At 36.9% G+C, this 17,737-nt stretch overlaps 1 long non-coding RNA gene across 1 annotated transcript; it reads right to left on the reverse strand.

Annotated features, from left to right (window-relative positions):
* Window positions 1-2,914: 2,914 nt before the first annotated feature.
* LOC103662202 lies at window positions 2,915-17,269 on the reverse strand. Its single transcript, XR_568376.2, has 3 exons — window positions 17,231-17,269; window positions 3,512-3,709; window positions 2,915-3,413 (listed from the first exon to the last, which is right to left on the reverse strand). It is a non-coding gene; the product is annotated as an uncharacterized LOC103662202 (long non-coding RNA).
* Window positions 17,270-17,737: the final 468 nt, after the last annotated feature.

The raw sequence follows: 17,737 nt of genomic DNA on the forward strand, positions 1-17,737 counted from the left end.
GGAGAGACAGATGGCAGATGTATGCTAGAAAAAGAAGGAAATAAGGGCTAAAAGTAGGGATTTTAATCTCATACATCAAATACTCTGTTCATGAAACTTGTGAAATCAAAAGATCAATGAAAAACCACCTGCATGTTATTTTTTTTTTTTCTGTTTGGAATAGACCGTTTAAGAGATAATTATATATGCTCTTTGAAAGTTGTCTTAAGAGCTGTTATACATTATTTCCCATTGCCTATTACAACTTTGGCATCCAATACAGTCCCTGTTAAAAACTAATCTTAGCAAATAGAGAACATTTCCTCTCATGCTGACCAAGGTTAAGATTAAGTCCAGCTGATCTTTGTCTTAAATTTTTTTTCCTTTATTAAAATAAAGACCATTGTTTGCTCAATTTTAACTATTTCTAAAATCTAAATATTTTGACTTTTCCCTAATAAACTCATTTTCTTCAACTTTTATTAAAATTGTGGCTCTCTTCTTAATTAATATTTTTAAAACGTTAAAGCAGAAGTTACTTTAAGAATCTTATAGTCAAATGTTATCTTCCATAGAGGAAAAAATAGGACTCAGAAAAATGGAAAAATTTGCCAATATTACATAGCCAGCTATTGATAGAGCTAACTAATACAAATCTCCATGCTTCTTGAATAATCAATTTAATGTTATTTCCCTTCTTCTCATCTACTTTCATTTTAGGACTGTGGTAATTAGAAAAATGAAGAAAATATTACTTTAAACCAGTCTTTCTTGTAAAATATTTGCCTTCTGAAGACACCATATCTCCTTGCTCTCTGGGCAGAACTGTTGGGGTCTTCTAGTGTCACTGGAGTTTCCCCACATGAATAGTGGTGCCCCAGTGCTTACATCTGTTTGTTGTCTGCCCTGCTGGTTCATTTCAATTTCACCTTCATGTTTTGTGTAGCTCATATGGTTCTGCTCTAGCCAGCAGAGTTCTGCTTTCAACATTCTTGAAATAAGCAAAATGCAGGGATAATTTTAAGTGGGTCATGCTGGGAGTTAGTAAAGGGAAGGATGAGTTATTATGGCAGGATTAACTGCAGCTGCTGAAAATGCAGTTGGATGGAGAATACCAGGTCATAGACAGTGGACAGTGGCTCACACATACACACAAACATAGGCTCATTCTTACTGCAGTGCAGGGTGATGGTTCTTTTATGGCAGGCAGTGTGTGTGTAGAGGACAACTGAGACATGTGGGCATGTATAGCTGGAATAGAGAAAGGTGAAAACCCTGAGGATGGCAGGTGGGGCTCAATCGGTCTGTAGCATTTAAGGTGAAAGTTTGAGAAGTGCATTGACAGAAAGGGTAGCAGAGGACAGGGACAACAGAGAAGGCAACAGATTTGTTTGCCCATAGCTGCCTCTGTTATAAGTATACATACATAACATATCTTTTCCTCTCATGTATTGTGAGTCATTCTTCTGCCTACGCTCTTTTTAAAAATTCCATTATTACTTGTGAGATAATATATAGGGGGTTTATTAATTTAAATCTTACTGAGAGCATTGTTACATATGAGACACTTTGCTTCTACCTCAAAACCTTATAAAAACTATAAAAGATGTCACGGGCTTATATCACAGGAAAAGGAGGCACTTGCTGCAGGTAATATTTTCTATAAGTTTGCAATATATTAAATTACCAATATTCAACTTCTTTAAACTATAAAAATGATAGTATCATATTTGTCCAGGGTTAGTGAGATATAGAGAACACCTGAAGTAGTTGTTGTGTGGGAAGCCATTTAAAAATGACTTTTATTTTTATTGTTCCCTTCCCAGAATATGTAGCATGGGCTTTGAAATCTAAAAGGGTTTTGTGTTGTTTTTTTTTATTTTTATTTTTTTTTAGATTTTATTTATTTATTTGAGAGAGAGTGAGCAAGAGAGAGAGCATGCATGGGGGAAGGACAGAGGGAGAGAGAGAAGAAGATTCCTGCCGACCAGGGAGCCAGACAGGGGATCCATCCCAGGACCCTAGAATCACAGCCTGAGCTGAAGGCAGACGCTTAACTGACTGAGCCACCCAGGGGTCTGTGAAAGGCTTCTCTCACTTACTTTCTTTGTGATCTTGAGTTCATTTTATAGTCTTCATAAAACTTAATTATTTCACCTATAAAATGGGGATAGCAGTAGAAACAACTGTATTAGTTCTCTCTTGCATAACAAATTTCCCCAGAACTTAGTGGGTTTAAAAAAAAAAAACCCACAAACATTATTCATATTTTCTGTGGGTCAGAAATTTGAAAGCAGCTTAACTGGATGGTTCTGATTCACTTTCTCTCATGAGGTTGTGGTCAAGGTGTTGGCTGGAGTTTCAGTCATCCTAAGACTAGACTGAGGCTGAAGGATCTGTTCACTTGCATTCATAATGAGTTGGTGCTGGCTATTAGCAGATGTCTCAGCTTTCCACTGTGTAGACTTCTCTGCAGGGCTACATAAGTACCCTCACAACATGGAAGTCAGCATCCTCCAAAGGGAGTAATCTAAGAAAGGGCAAGGTGGAATCTGCAGTATATTTTATGACTTAGCCTCGGAAGTCCCACATCATCCTTTCCACAATATCCTACTGGTTATGTAGGTCAGTTCTATTCAGTGTGGGTAGTGACTGTATACAAGAGTGTGAATATCAAAAGGCAAAGATCACTGAAGCCATCTTGGAGCCATCTTAGTGGCTGGACCATACCAACCCTACTGGTTTATTGTTAGGAATAACTAATGCACATAAGTACTTAGCCTGGCATGTATCAAGCACAGTTCAAGTTCAAATTAAGTTATTATTAATATTAATTTATTAAAATCAATTTAAATGTTAATGCATAATTTCTGTTTAAAGTTTTAAAAATGCAGAAAAAAAGAACACAGAGAAATTTTGAATAAATAAAAACACTCATTTCTAACTTGTCTCTAATGCTTTCATCTAGAATAGTACCTATAACACAAAACATACAGTGAAGTTTGTCAAAATAAAATAAAATATTAGAATCCTTGCAGCTCCATAGGTAATTATGTGGCTATTTGAAAAATGTTTTATTAACTACAAAGTTTCTTTTTTCTACAGTGTAATCTCATATTTAGTTTACATGGTCCTTTTGAGAGTATAAATGAATAAGGAAGAAATTAGGAGCAAGTGCTTTTCAATATACTAAATGCTCTTCAGTGGTCTATAAGTTCATAAATTCCTCCTGTTCTTCCGAATACAGTTAATGTTTTATTTAAAAGGTATCTTTTGGTTGTGACAGAAACCAAGTCAGTCAATTTTAAGATAAAAGGGAATGTTTAAGCTCAAACAACTGATAAGTCAGAGGTGTCACACAGTGTGTGACATAGTCAGATTCCAGGGGCTCATATGATATCTTCAGGTCATGTCTCATCTTGTATTGCTTCTCCCTATGTGGGGGAGAAACATGGGCAGCAGTATACCCAAACCCCCACATTTATAGCATAGCATTAGAATAGAAAGAAGATCTTTCCCTCCCAGAACCTACCTATCAATCCCAAGTCACATGCTTACTCCTGAGTCAATCACTGTAGTTAGGGAGATGAGTACCTTAGCCAGCCTGGTTGATGTTTGTACCTTGAGATGACAGCATTGATGATGGCAGTCAGTGGTAGTGGGTGGGGTTGGAGTCAGGGGACACCATGAACTTTAGTCCCACCAGCTTACCATGGGAGCCAGAAGAAATCTGGTGGGAAAATATGTAAAGAAAAGGAAAATTACAGCTACTATAGCCAATTATGAGTAAATACAATTTATGATAGATGCACTCTGTAAAATGAATTAAAAATAAATGTTTAGAATAGCCTTGTTTCTTATTATATATAATATTTTATTTTAGATTTTATAAAGAAAGAAAGCACAGGGTGTGTGCATCCTATAGTTAGAAGATTTAAATATTTGTCACTTGTGAGGGGAAAGAAATCTGTTCTGCTTATTGTTGCAAAGATGGACCACACAAAAATTAGTTTTTTAATAACCCATGACACAAAAGTAAAAAATATAGAAGTGTAGAAAGCTGCACAAGTACCTTGTGAATATTCTACAGACCAATAGTTTTAAACTAGTTTTATAGGAATTGGTTCAGAGGCTATTGCTGAGGGATGGCAATGATACAGAGAGGAAGAATCTTCAATTTCCAATCCCTCAGTTTTGTTTTTGTCTGTCTTATCTGGAAGGATCCTGCAAGTTTTTATTTGGAAGGAGTGTTTCATTACTAGAAAAAAATAGTTTCAAAATCTAATGTCATGTAGTCTCTCATGGTTCATTATCTCCTCCAGTCCCATCCATGTTGCTGCAAATGTTGAGAAATCATTCTTTTTGATGGCTGAGTAATATTCCATTGTATATATGGACCACAACTTCTTAATCCAGTCATCTGTTGAAGGGCATCTCAGCTCCTTCCACGATTTAGCTATTGTGGACAATGCTGCTATGAACATTGGGGTGCATATGGCCCTTCTCTTCACTACGTCTGTATCTTTGGGGTAAATACCCAGTAGTGCAATTGCTGGATCATAGGGTAGCTCAATTTTTAACTTTTTAAGGGACCTCCACACTGTTTTCCAGAGTGGCTGTACCAACTTGCATTCCCACCAACAATGTAGGAGGGATCCCCTTTCTCCACATCCTAAACAAACTGAGGGCGCCAGAGGGGAGGGGGTCGGGGAATGGGATAGGCTGGTGATGGGTATTAAGGAGGGCATGTATACATGGTGCACTGGGTGTTATATGAAAGTAATGAATCATGGAACTTTACATCAAAAACTAGGGGTGTACTGTATGGTGACTAACATAATATAATAAAAAAATTATTAAAATAAAAAAATCTAATGTCATGTAAAAGATGATTATAAAGTTTTAGGGTCTGTATACCCTCACACATTCATTCAGTTATTCAACAAACATTTGTTTATTTGTGGGCAAATAAAAAAAAACACACATTTCTCTTCCCTCTTGGAGCTAAGAATTTAGGGTCTATCTATTGCTATCTTGAAGTTATTGTAACTTCAGACCAGAAACTGTGGCCCAAATCCACTAACATTTGACAGCTATTTAGCAAGTTCCTATTATGTGCAAGGTAGTAGGCGGAGCGATGTCATGGGTGGGTGTTGGGAATGCAAAGATGGATAGCAAACTCTGCTCTCAGGGAATCACAGATCAATACATTGCTTCTTGGTCTCAAGGATAATGGACTTTTGACCTCCTCTTATGCTCCACTTGTAGTGAGGGAGGAAATATGTAGTGAACATTGTCTTCCATATTTGTCATCCCACCCCCCCCCCAACAACAACAAAATTCCTTCTGTAAGGCTTAAGGAACCTCTACGAAGAAAAATGACTGCTATGCAATAGCTCTTGGGTGGCGAAATCACAACTCATGGACTATTTGTAGATCCCAAGAGGACTATTCAGTATCAACCTCATTCCTATCTGTGGAACAATATTTCAAATGCAAAGCCTTCTTTGAAGGGAAAGCTACATGTTTTTATTTATAACATCTGTACTTTAATGCAGAATTCTTAGAGCAGAGTTTCTTAAAGTGGGGTCCACAGATCACCTATATTAGAGTCACATATGGAACCTGTTAAAAATGCAGATTCCTGGGCCTCACCCCAGACACTCATAATGAGAATCTGCAGACTCCAGAATTCAGCAATTCAAATGAGACCACTAGGTGAGTCTTAGGCACACTAATGTTTCAGAAACTTAAGTTGTATGAGCTCTCAAATGGGTAACCAGTCTTTCTTTGGGATGTATTCATTCATTGTGTTATGAGTAGGCAACATTAATGAACTCCATTAAAAATAGCAATGACGAACCATCAAAATACCATTAAACAGAGTTTGGCTTGGTAAAGGAGGTCTCTCCACACAGCTTTCTGTTCTAACCCAAATCAAAGTGACTACTGGTTTGATAACAGAGAACCCTGTTTTTCCTTGTCACAAGGATCTGGGAATGCAATAAACTTAACAAAAAAATAGCTCTCTGGCTGGACACCCAGCAACCCCATTCTCAAATGCCTCCCAAGACATCCAAGTCCCCAGAGGGTACTTCATATGTGCTTTCATGTGGTCCCTAGACAGTCTCATCTTCTTTCTTGCTCTTCAAGTTTTCGTTAATATTACTCTGAAACTACCCTGGCATGTCCTGGCTTTTTAATACTCTGCTACAGATGAAAGCAGCTTTGAGGCTCCTATGGTTTTCTGCTCTCAACTTCCCAAACCCAGGAGCTCAGTTTGGTCCTGCTTCTTACTTCTAGTTCCAACAGGTTACCCTGCCAGTGAGGAATACTTTCTTCATCTAGCTCTGTGCTGTCTTCTACATCCAAAGTTTTAAATGGATTCAACTTTTAGTTTCTGTGTCTTGCCAGAGAGTGGAATGATGTGCTTCTCATTTGGTCATATCTTCCTGTGCACAGAAATTGGTCAGATGTGTCTTATGGTGGAATTTAGGAGGTTGGGTAGGGAGCTAATGACACTTAAATTGATTTTTTTTCTCACAAAGTTGCTTCAACTTCATATCAGTTTGCTGACCTCAACATCCTCTCTGGTAGGCTGAAATTGTTTGTTTGTTTTTTTAATTATTGTTGTTGTTGTTGTTTTGTTTTCCATAGGAGGTTTTAGTAAGATGCTTTCATTGAGTTAACAATGTCATCAAGGACATAGCTTTCTGTCTTCCTGCTGTGCCATCGATAACTTATTGGCTTGTCCTCACACTGGTTCACTCCATGGACACCTACAGCAGTGCCAGGCATCAAATACAGACCCAACAATCAAAAGAAGAGGAGGGTCCATCTCTTTCTATATATCTGTATTAATACTGAGGAAACCTCACAAGATTCTCAGCAAGTTGACCTTTAACGTCTTGGACAAGAACTGGATCACATGCTCACTCCTAAACCAATCACCATCAAGGGGAATAGGTTAATATTGTGAGGTTTTTGTTTGTTGCTAGAATAGTCAATATTTCCTAAGGGCTAGATACATGAATACAGTTAGACTGTTCTTAGCAGAGAAGAAAGAGGTGGGTTTCTGATAAGCAACCAAGTACTAAAAGACTCCTGGTCCTTCATGATGAAAAGCTCTGGAAGACTAATGGAGTTGTTCATATCCTAATCTTTGGCATGTTTGCAACTCCTAGATTCCCACTCTGGAACCACAGAATAGCCAGAAGCACATCAGATTTTAGTTTACAGTGATGAGGAAGTTTTAATTTAATTTAATTTAATTTAATTATTTAATTTATTTTGATTTTTCACTACTTAGTCAAAATCTACAGTGTCTGATTTTTCAATCCATTTCTAACCAGATCCTGACTTTTTTTCAGTAAAAAACAAACAAACCAACAAACAAAACAAACAAGAAAAAATTTAAAAATAAGAGACAAAAACAAAACTAAGAACTTCCAACAGCTCTGCAGGTGGGTGTAAGTAACATGAAGGTTTAAAAATAAAAGAATTGAGACTTAAACAAAACATTCATGTTTGGTATCTTTTAGGGTTTTCCAGGAAAGAAAGATCTCCTCCAAATCACCCAAATGAACAATGGCAAGCAACCATTAAAGTTAATTAGAACCAAGTGTCAGAAACAGAACTTTGAAGATTTCATTGATGTTTACTCTAAAACCCACTTTCCCCGAAGTTTCCATGTGCTTCCTTATTTGGTTTTATTTCTAGGACTTGAGCTCACAGCAGCAGATGTGGGAGCAAAAATGAAATCAGAAGGACTTTGGTATTCTGGAGTAAATTGCTCTCCACTGCATTAGTGAGAGAGAACAGATTGTAGCTAGGATAAGAGCAGTGTAAATAATTTTAAGTGTGCAATAGCACACAGCATCGATTTAAATGACCTGGTAACTCGGCACCATCCCAGGCAATTACTCCCTAAGCGGGATTTATGTCATGTGTTGTCAAAAAGCAGTCCAAACAGTGGACACAGATATATGTTTAGATATATATTTGGAAGTTGCTCTTCTCAATTGGAAAGGACCTTTGGATTGCTTTGTTATAAAAAGCAGAAAGGCCATTTTCTCTATTTTTTCCCTTAAATTTAATAACCCTCAGTGGTATGAAGGAATAGTTTACTTTTTTCCAGTCATGTAAATATTTTTGAAGATGCACACGTAGATTTATTTGAAAAGCATCTGAAACAAGGATAGCATTTATCATTAAAAATATATGAATGAAATTACAAAAGGGCTTACACTTTTATTTTTAATGATATCTTTTATATATATCTAAAAAATTCTGGCTTTTAGTGAAACTGCAAAAGAAATTAAAATATTTTAGGTTTTCCCCTCTCACATTTCTTTCTGGGGAAGCAGCAAGGCTTGGATTCACATAAAGAACCGCATGTTAATGTCATAGCCTCAGATTGTCTGGGTAAATGCCAAAGAGCACATCAGAGTTAGTAATGAACCTTCCAGTGACAACTCAGTCAGCCTTTTGACTTCACATTTTATGGCTCCCCACTCCGTCTGACGTTATATTTCAGGACTATAGTTGGAATGCTGAGCACAGTGGTTTGCACATTCTAATCTCAGGTGCCCAGATGTGTTGGTGGATTTTTCTTTTCAATTCACAGCCAATACACCTCATGAAACTTGGGTTTAAACTTGGCTGTAATTTTGGCAACAGAGCTACCAGTCAAGAACTAATCTAACTCTTGCATTTGCTCTTCTTCCCTCTCACTTATAATTTGCCAAAGCAGAATCAGATCTATGGGACATTCTCAGGTGGGATTCTGAGCTAATGTATAGAATTTATACAAGTACTATATTGTTTCATAATATAAGAAAAAAAACACGCTGGATTCTAAAGCCTTGTCTTTAGCTTCTCCAACTTTTTTGTTGTTGTTGCTACTGTTGCTTAACACCCTTGCCTTGGTTTTCTCTAAAAAAACTCATCAGTAAACCTCCTCCAAACCCTCCTCCATCTGATTTTGCTAATTGTGATATGATAAACTTATTTCTTTCTCTCATTCTTCCTCCTTTACAGGGAGCAGACACATTACAGTCAGGATAGCAAAAAGAGGAATTTGGTAGTGTAGATCAAATGAGGAAAGAAACAGAAACCCCAGGTATGTAAATAGATTGTTTTGGCAGCACAGAACTATTTTACTGTTTTACTAATTCTCCACTTGCAGCATCCTAAGTATTATCCTCCCCACCGCACACATCCTCATCCACAAATAATTGTTAACTTATGCCAGATACATGAGAAGAAGAGTGAGGCCTCCAGAAGAGAAAGGCAGAGAGGTCAAATAGACATCAGTCGTAGAGAGAGGGGTTTGCTTTCTAGTGACTACAAGGTAGAAGGAGTAGGCAACTCTGATATGTAAGAAGCTACTCTGTCTTCTGGATGATTATGGAATTGAAGTTATGTCTCAAAGTAAAGGAAAATTTTTATATCCTCTGTGTTCTCTGTGAACACTTGCCTTAAGAGTAAGGGTATTTAAAAGTGAATGGTGCCACCCTTCTTATTCATTAGTAAGAAATAGTACTGGGATTATTCTAAATTGACTTCAAACTTCTTCATGTTGAATGGAAGCCAAAAAGGGCTGGCTGCCATGAGCATTATGAAAGAGGTCTGTCAGTCTGTTTCCCCACCTTAAATACACAGATCGATTTCTGCATGAAACTATTTCATTATCTTGGTCAATCCATTTAATAGGTGAAGCTCAGATAATTTATGCTTTGACTACACCTACAGGATGTGTTGGAACAGATAATCAGAATCAGATTGTTCATTTGATTATAATACATTGCCTGGGAAGTACCTGAAAATTAGGACCTCAAACAGAATGATCTGAGGATGTCATTGCCTATGTGGCTACATGTATAAAGCTCTCTGGAAATAGAAAGGCTGGCCCTAAGCTTCCAGACCTCACCAGCATTTTGGTTTCCTTAATTGGGCACACTCAGATTATTTGTACCCATTGTATTAGCTATACTAATTTATATGCCATAAACATAAATTCTAAGGAACAAGACATTTAATCAGAAGCAAATTTAAGAGCAAGTTCTTAAAAGTTACTGTAAGATGCTATTTGGCTACCTCATTGCCTCCTACGCTACTGTTTTTTGACACAGTTGACTTTCTGTGCATAATAAAGCAAGATCATAAACCAAAAAATAAAGCAAGGAATCATGGGCTTTTAAGGCTAGTGGTATTGTCATAGGCCATTTTTTACAGAAAAGAAACAGGCCAGGAATATGCATGCTTTCATTGATTGACAATTATTAATTTTGCTCTTACTGAATACCTGGCACTGTTCTAGTTACCAGGAATAAAGTTGTAAAAGTAACACTCTAAATTTCTATCCTCCTGACACTTACATTTGACTGAGGAATGAACAAGTGTGGTTATGTGTTTGAGCAGAAGGTCAGGTAGAGATGGGTGTTAGGAAGAAAAAGAGTACAGAAAAGAGATAGAGTAATAGGGGCAAAAGTGGAAACTCTTCTGGATTTGACAGAAAGCACTCTGAGAGAATTTGAGCAGATATCTAACAGATGTTAGATATGTGAGACAGGACAAGCTATGTGACTATTTGAGGGGAGGATTTCCAGGAAGAGAAAACAGTGAGTGCAGACTCTGAGATGAGATGTTATATGTGTGTTTGAAAGAGAGCAAAGAATATGCTTGGAACTCTGTGAGCAAGAGGGAAAGTGTGAAATGAGATCATACAACTATCCAGGGCTCAATCATATAAGATCTCAAAGGCCAAGAAAAAGAAGTTATTCTAAGAATCTATTCTAAGTGTGATAGGAAAAGATCTGTGATTGGTGGGTTTTAAGAAAGAGTATGACATGATCCAATTTACATTTGAATTGGTCATTCTGGCTGTTGTGTGGGCTGAAAGTGTAGGAAGTATAAGACAAGAAGGAAAATCAGTCAGGAGAGGATTACGATAGGCCAGGTAACAGCTATGGTGACTTGAAGCAGGATGATGTAGGTGGTGATAGGGGTCAGACTTTAGGAATATTCTGAAGATAGAACTAACAGGACTTGCTGTGGGGTTGAGTGTATTAAAAGATAAACTGTGACCTGTTAAAAATTTTAAGAGTTTATTTGAGTAAAAATTTATTCAAATCAGCCAGTGCTAAACCAGAAGTGGTTAGGAGCACTCCGGTACAGAAGCCAGGGGAAAGATTCATATAGTAGAAATTATGGAAACAAAGAGGAAATTATTGATTGGCTATAGCTTAAAGCATATTTGGCTCCTTGTGATTGGTTGTCCTTCACGTTTCAATTCCATTAACTTGAGGCATTTACAAGTTTAGATTTTTGGTTGTTTATGTAGGCTACCATGAGCAACCTCAGTATAATGGCCTCTTTGTTTAATTAACTTAATAGGTATGTAATGTAAGAGAAAAGGAAGAGTCAGAGATGACTTTCAGGTTTTTGATATGAGCAGCAAGAGATGGTGATGCCACTTCTTAAGAAAGGGACAAAGAGATAAAGCAGATTTGGGAAGTAAAAGGAGACATCAAGAGTTTCTTAGTTTTGGGTTTGGGAGTGTTAAATTCAAGACACCTATTAGTCATCCAAACAGCAATGTCAAAAGGCAATAGAATATATGAATCTGGAGCTCAGGAGGACTTTGGGTCAAGAGGTGTAAATTTGAGAATCATTACCATTGACTTATTTAAGATCACTGAGAATTAAAGTCTGAACTTGTACCTCCTGGTTGGTCAGAAGGAAGACGGTGGTGGAGTAGGAGGACCCAAGGCTTGTTTTGTCCCACAAACATAACTAGATAACTACCAAATCATCCTAAATACCCCAGAAGTTGACCTGAGGAAGGACAGAACAAACTCCACAAACTAAAGGGAGAGAAGAAGCCACATGAAAGAAAGTAGGAAGTGCAGACACAGAGGTTTAGGAAAGAAAGGGATCACAGGTGCTGCAGAGGGGAGGGAACTGTGATAGTGGGGAAAGGGGAGAGAGAGAGGACCATACAAAGGAATGTACAAGGAGAACATTTCCCCAAAGCTTGGAAAATGAGAGGTGCTGAATTCCCTGAGTTCTTGCAACCACTGGGGCTTAAAGCCTGGAGTTTTAAATGTCAGCTGACTTAGCTGGAATAGAGCCCAGAGGTCACTGTCTGGGGGCAGACAGTGTGGAAAGAGCAATTTGAAAAATGCCTGGAGCACACAGAGGGGAGATTATTTGCTCTTCTCACAGTGCTTCCCTGAGAGGCTGCATTCAAAGAGATGCCTTTCCAGGAAAAAAGGATTTGGCTGGCACCATTTCTCATCTCTACTCAACATAAACACAGAGCCACCTGCAGGAAGCAGCACAGCACTGACACTGGCTACCTAACTTACTTACACCAAGCCCCAAACACTTGTACTCTATTGGGACTGCCCCTTTCAGTCAAGTTTACCTCAGTACCAGCACAAACCCCTGCACACACCATGTCTCCTGACCAGAGACTTCTGCAGGGCCTCAGTTCTCATGGAAATAGTATCAGGTCTCATTCAGAGCACACCTAGTTAAAACTCACCACATTCAGGCCAAGGACCAAACACTGCCCACAGCAGGCAAGGAGAGCTTCTGCAGATGACTGACCTGAAGGAAAGAGCACCCAAAATACAAGCAAAAAACATGAAGGACATGCCAGAGACAGTCCCTGAAGTGCCAGGCCCTGAACACTACATGACCTCTTCTTCATAAAGTCATTACTTTCAGGAGCAAGAAATATAACTGGCTTTCCTAACACAGAGAAGAAGGCAGAGACTTAGACAAAATGCCATAATGGAGGAATCCCAAATGAAAGAACAAGATAATGCCACAGCAAGAGATCAAAGCAAAAGAAATATAAGTAACATGCCTCATGGAGAATTTAAAACACCAAACAAGGATAGTCACTAGGCATGAGAAAAGAATAGGAAACATCAAGGAGACTCTTACCACAAAGATAAAAGAGTTAAAAAAAAAGTATCAGAGATGAAGAATGCAATAAATGAGATTGGAAACGTGCTTGATACAATAAACAGCAGGCGGGAAGAAGCAGAGGAATGAATTAGTGACCTAGAAGACAAAGTAAAGAAAAAAAATGAAACTAACCGAAGATCTGAGAAAGAATAATTATGGAACCTGAGACTAGACTTAGGGAACCTCAGTGACTCCATCAAATGTGATGACATTTGTATCATAGGAGTCCCGGAAGAAGAAGAGAGAGAAAAGGGGGCAGAAAATCTATTTGAGGAGATAATACCTGAAAATTTCCCTAATATGGGGAAGGAAACAGATATCTAAATCCAGGAGGTGCAGAGAACTCCCATTAAAATTTACAAAAGCAAGCCAACACTACAACATATTGTAATTAAATTTACAAAATCTAGTGATAATGAAAAATTTTAAGCAGCAAGACAAAAGGAGTCCTTAACTTACAAGGGAAGACCCATAAGGCTAGCTAGAGATTTCTTAACAGAAATTTTGCAGGCTAGAAGGCAGTGGCATTATATATTCAATGGGCTGAATGGGAAAAGTCTGCAGCCTAGAATATTCTATCCATCAAGTCTGTCATTCAGAATAGAAGGAGAAATAAAGAATTTTCCAGACCCCACCTAAAAAAAAAACACAAAACAAGAAACAAAAAACAAAACAAAACTAAAGGAGTATGTGAACACTAAATCAGCCCTGCAAGAAATATTAAAGGGGATTCTGAGTGGGAAAGAAAGACCAAAAGTGACAAAGACAAGAAAGGATCAGAGAAAATCTCCAGAAACAATGACAAAACAAGTAATAAAAGGCAATAAAGACATAGCCATCAATAATTACTTTGAATGTAAATGAACTAAATGATCCAATCAAAAGACATAGGGTGTCAGAATGGATACAAAAAAACAAGACCCATCTATTTGCTGCCTACAGAAGACTCATTTTAGACCTAAAGACACCTCCAGACTGAAAGTGAGGGTACGGAGAAACATTTGTCATGCAAGTGGATGTCGCAAAAAAGCCAGAGTAGCAACACTTATATTGGACAAACTAGACTTAAAAAAAATAAATAAAAAATAAAAAATATATGTGTGTGTGTATGTGTGTGTGTGTGTGTGTATAATGGAATATTACTCAGCCAACAAAACGAATGAAATCTTGCCATTTGCAATGACATGGATAGAGCTAAGGTATATTAATCTAAGTGAAATATGTCAGTGAAAGAAAGAAAAATACCATCTGATTTCACTCATATGTGGAATTTAAGAAACAAAACAGATGTGGGAAGGAAAAAAAAAAAGAGACAGGGAAGCAAACCATAAGAGACTCTTAATGATGGAGAACAAACTGAGGGTTGATGAACAGAGATGGGGTGGGGATGGGCTAGATGGGTAATGGGTATTAAAGAGGGCACTTATTATGATGAGCACTGCATGTTATATGTAAGTGATGAATCACTAAATTCGACTCCTAAAACCAATATTACACTATATGTTAATTAACTAGAATTTAAATAAAAATTTGGAAAAGAAAAACAAAGACTGTAACAAGAGATAATGAAAGGCACTATATCATAATGAGGGTGATAACCCAACAAGGAGATATAACAATTGTAAATATTTATGCACCAACATGGGAGCTCCCAAATATATAAAACAAATAATAATAACAAACATAAAGGAACTAATCAATAGTAATACAATAATAGTGGGGAACTTTAATACCCCACTTACATCAATGGTCATCATCTAAACAGAACATCAACAAGGAAACGATGGCTTTGAATGATACACTGAACCAGCTGTACTTAACAGATATATTCAGAACATTCCTTCCTAAAACAGCAGAATACACATTCTTTTCAAGTGCACATAGAACATTCTCCAGAATAGATCACATATTAGGTCACAATTCAAGCCTGAACAGATACAAAAAGAATAAAATCATACCACACAACTTTTCTGACCACAACACTATGAAACTAGAAATCAACCACAAGAAAAAATCTAACTGGGGATGTACTGTGTGACTAATATAACAAAATAAAAATTATTAAAAAAAATTTGGAAAGACCACAAATACACGGTTAGATGATATATTACCAAATAATGAATGGGTCAAGCAGGAAATCAAAGATGTAATTTAAAAAATACACGGAAACAAATGAAAATGAAAACACATGGTCCAAAACCTTTGGGATGCAGTAAAGCAGTCCAAAGAGGGAAAATACATAGGAATACAGGCCGACCTCAAGAAGCAAGAAAAATCTCAAATAAACAACCTAACCTTACATCTAAAGGACCTAGAAAAGAACAACAAATGAAATCTAAAGCCAGCAGAAGGAAGAAAATAATAAAGATCAGAGCAGAAATAAATGATATAGAAACTAAAGAAACAAAAAACAAAAGAACGATAGAACAGATCAATGAAACCAAGAGCTGGTTCTTTGGAAAGATTCATAATATTTACATATCTCTAGCCAGACTTATCAAAAAGAAAAGAGAAAGGATCCAAACAAATAAAATCACAAATGAGAAAGGAGCAATAACAATCATCACTACAGAAATACAAACAAATGTAAGAGAATATTATGAAAAACTACAGGCCAACAAATTGGACAACATGGAAGAAATGGATAAATTCCTAGAAACATGTAACTACTAAAACTGAAACATGAAGAAATAGAAAACTTGAACAGACTGATAACCAGGAAAGAAATTGAATCAGTAAACAAACAAACAAAACAAAAACTCCCAACAAACAAAAATCCAAGGCCAGATGGTTTCACAGATGAACTCTATCAAGCGTTTAAAGAAGACTTAATACCTATTCCTCTTAAACCTTTCTATTTCTAAAAAATAGAAAAGAAATGAAAACTTCCAAACTCATTCTATGAGGCCAGTATCACCCTTATACAAAAACCAGATAAAAAAGGGAAAAAACCACTAAAAAAGGGAAATACAGGCCAATATCCTGATGAATATGGATGCAAAAATTCTCAGTAAAATACTAGCAAACTGAATTCAACAATACATTAAAAAAATCATTCACCATGATCAAATGGGACTTATTCTTGTGTTGCAAGGGTAGTTCAGTATTCACAAATCAATCAATATTATACACTACATTAACAAAAGAAAGGATACAAACCATATGATCATTTCAGCAGATGCAGAAAAAGGATTGACAAAGTACAACATGCATTCATGATAAAAACCCTCAGCAAAGTAGATTTAGAGAGAACATACCTCAACATAATAAAGGCCATATATGAAAAACTCAGAGCTAATATCATACTCAATGGGGAAAAACTGAGAGCTTTTCCTCTACAGTCAGGAAGAAGGTAGGGATGTCTACTCTCGCCACTATTATTTAACATAGTACTGGTAGTCCTAGCCACAGCAATCAGACCACAAAAAGAAATAAAAGACATTTATCGGCAAGGAAGAAATAAATCTTTCACTATTTGCAGATGACATGATACTCTATGTAGAAACGTAGAAAAGACTTCACCATGAAATTGCTAGAACTGATAAATGAATTCAGTAAAGTCACAGGATACAAAATCAACTTACAGAAATTTTGCATCTCTATACACCAATAATGAAGCAGCATAAAGGGAAATTAAGGAATCTATCCCATTTACAATTGCATCAAAACCAATAAGATACCCAGGAATAAACCTAACCAAAGAGGTGAAAGACCTGTACTTTGAAAACTATAAAACACTGATAAAAGAAATTGAAGATGAGACAAAGAAATAGAAAGACATTCCATGTTTATGTGTTGGAAGAACAAATAATGTTAAAATGTTTATACTGCCCAAAGCAATCTACATTAGTGTAATCTCTATCAAAATAATAACTGCATTTTTCACAGAACTAGACTAAACAATCCTAAAATTTGTCTGGAACCACAAAAGACCCCAAATAGTCAAAGCAACCCTGAAAAAGAAAAGCAAAGCTGGAGGCATCACAATTCTGGACTTCAAGTTATATAACAAAGCTGCATTGATCAAAACAGTATGGTACTGGCACAAAAACAGACACAAAGATCAATGGAACAGAACAGAGAACCAGAAATGAACTCACAACTATATGGTTAATTAATCTTCAACAAAGCAGGAAAGAATATCCAACAGGAAAAAGACAGTCTTTTCAAAATGTGGCGTGGGGAAAACTGGGTGGCAACATGCAAAAGAATGAAACTGGACCACTTTCTTACACCACACACAAAAATAAATTCAAAATGGATTACAGACCTTAACGTGAGACATGAAACCATAAAAATCCTAGAGAACACAGGCAGTAAACTGACATCAGCCATAGCAACTTCTTCTTGATAGGTCTCCTGAGGCAAGGGAAACAAAAACAAAGATAAACTATTGGGATTATATCAAAATTAAAAGTTTCTGCACAGGGAAGGAAACAGTCATCAAAACTAAAAGGCAACTTACAGAATAGGAGAAGATATTTGCAAATGACATATCTGATAAAGGGTTAGTATCCAAAATTTTTAAAGAACCTATAAAACTCAACACCCCAAAAATGAATAATCCAATTAAAAGTGGGCAGAAGACATAGACATTTTTCCAAAGAGGACATCCAGATGGCCATTAGATACATGAAAAGATGCTCAACATCATTGATCATAAGGGAAATACAAATCAAAACTACAGTGAGATGGGGCACCTGGGTGGCTTAGTAGGTTAAACATCTGACTTTTGATCTCAGCTCAGGTCCTGATCTCAGGTTATGAATTCAAGCCC

The sequence above is a fragment of the Ursus maritimus genome, unplaced genomic scaffold (assembly GCF_017311325.1).
Source record: "Ursus maritimus isolate PB19 unplaced genomic scaffold, ASM1731132v1 scaffold_17, whole genome shotgun sequence".
NCBI lineage: Eukaryota > Metazoa > Chordata > Mammalia > Carnivora > Ursidae > Ursus > Ursus maritimus.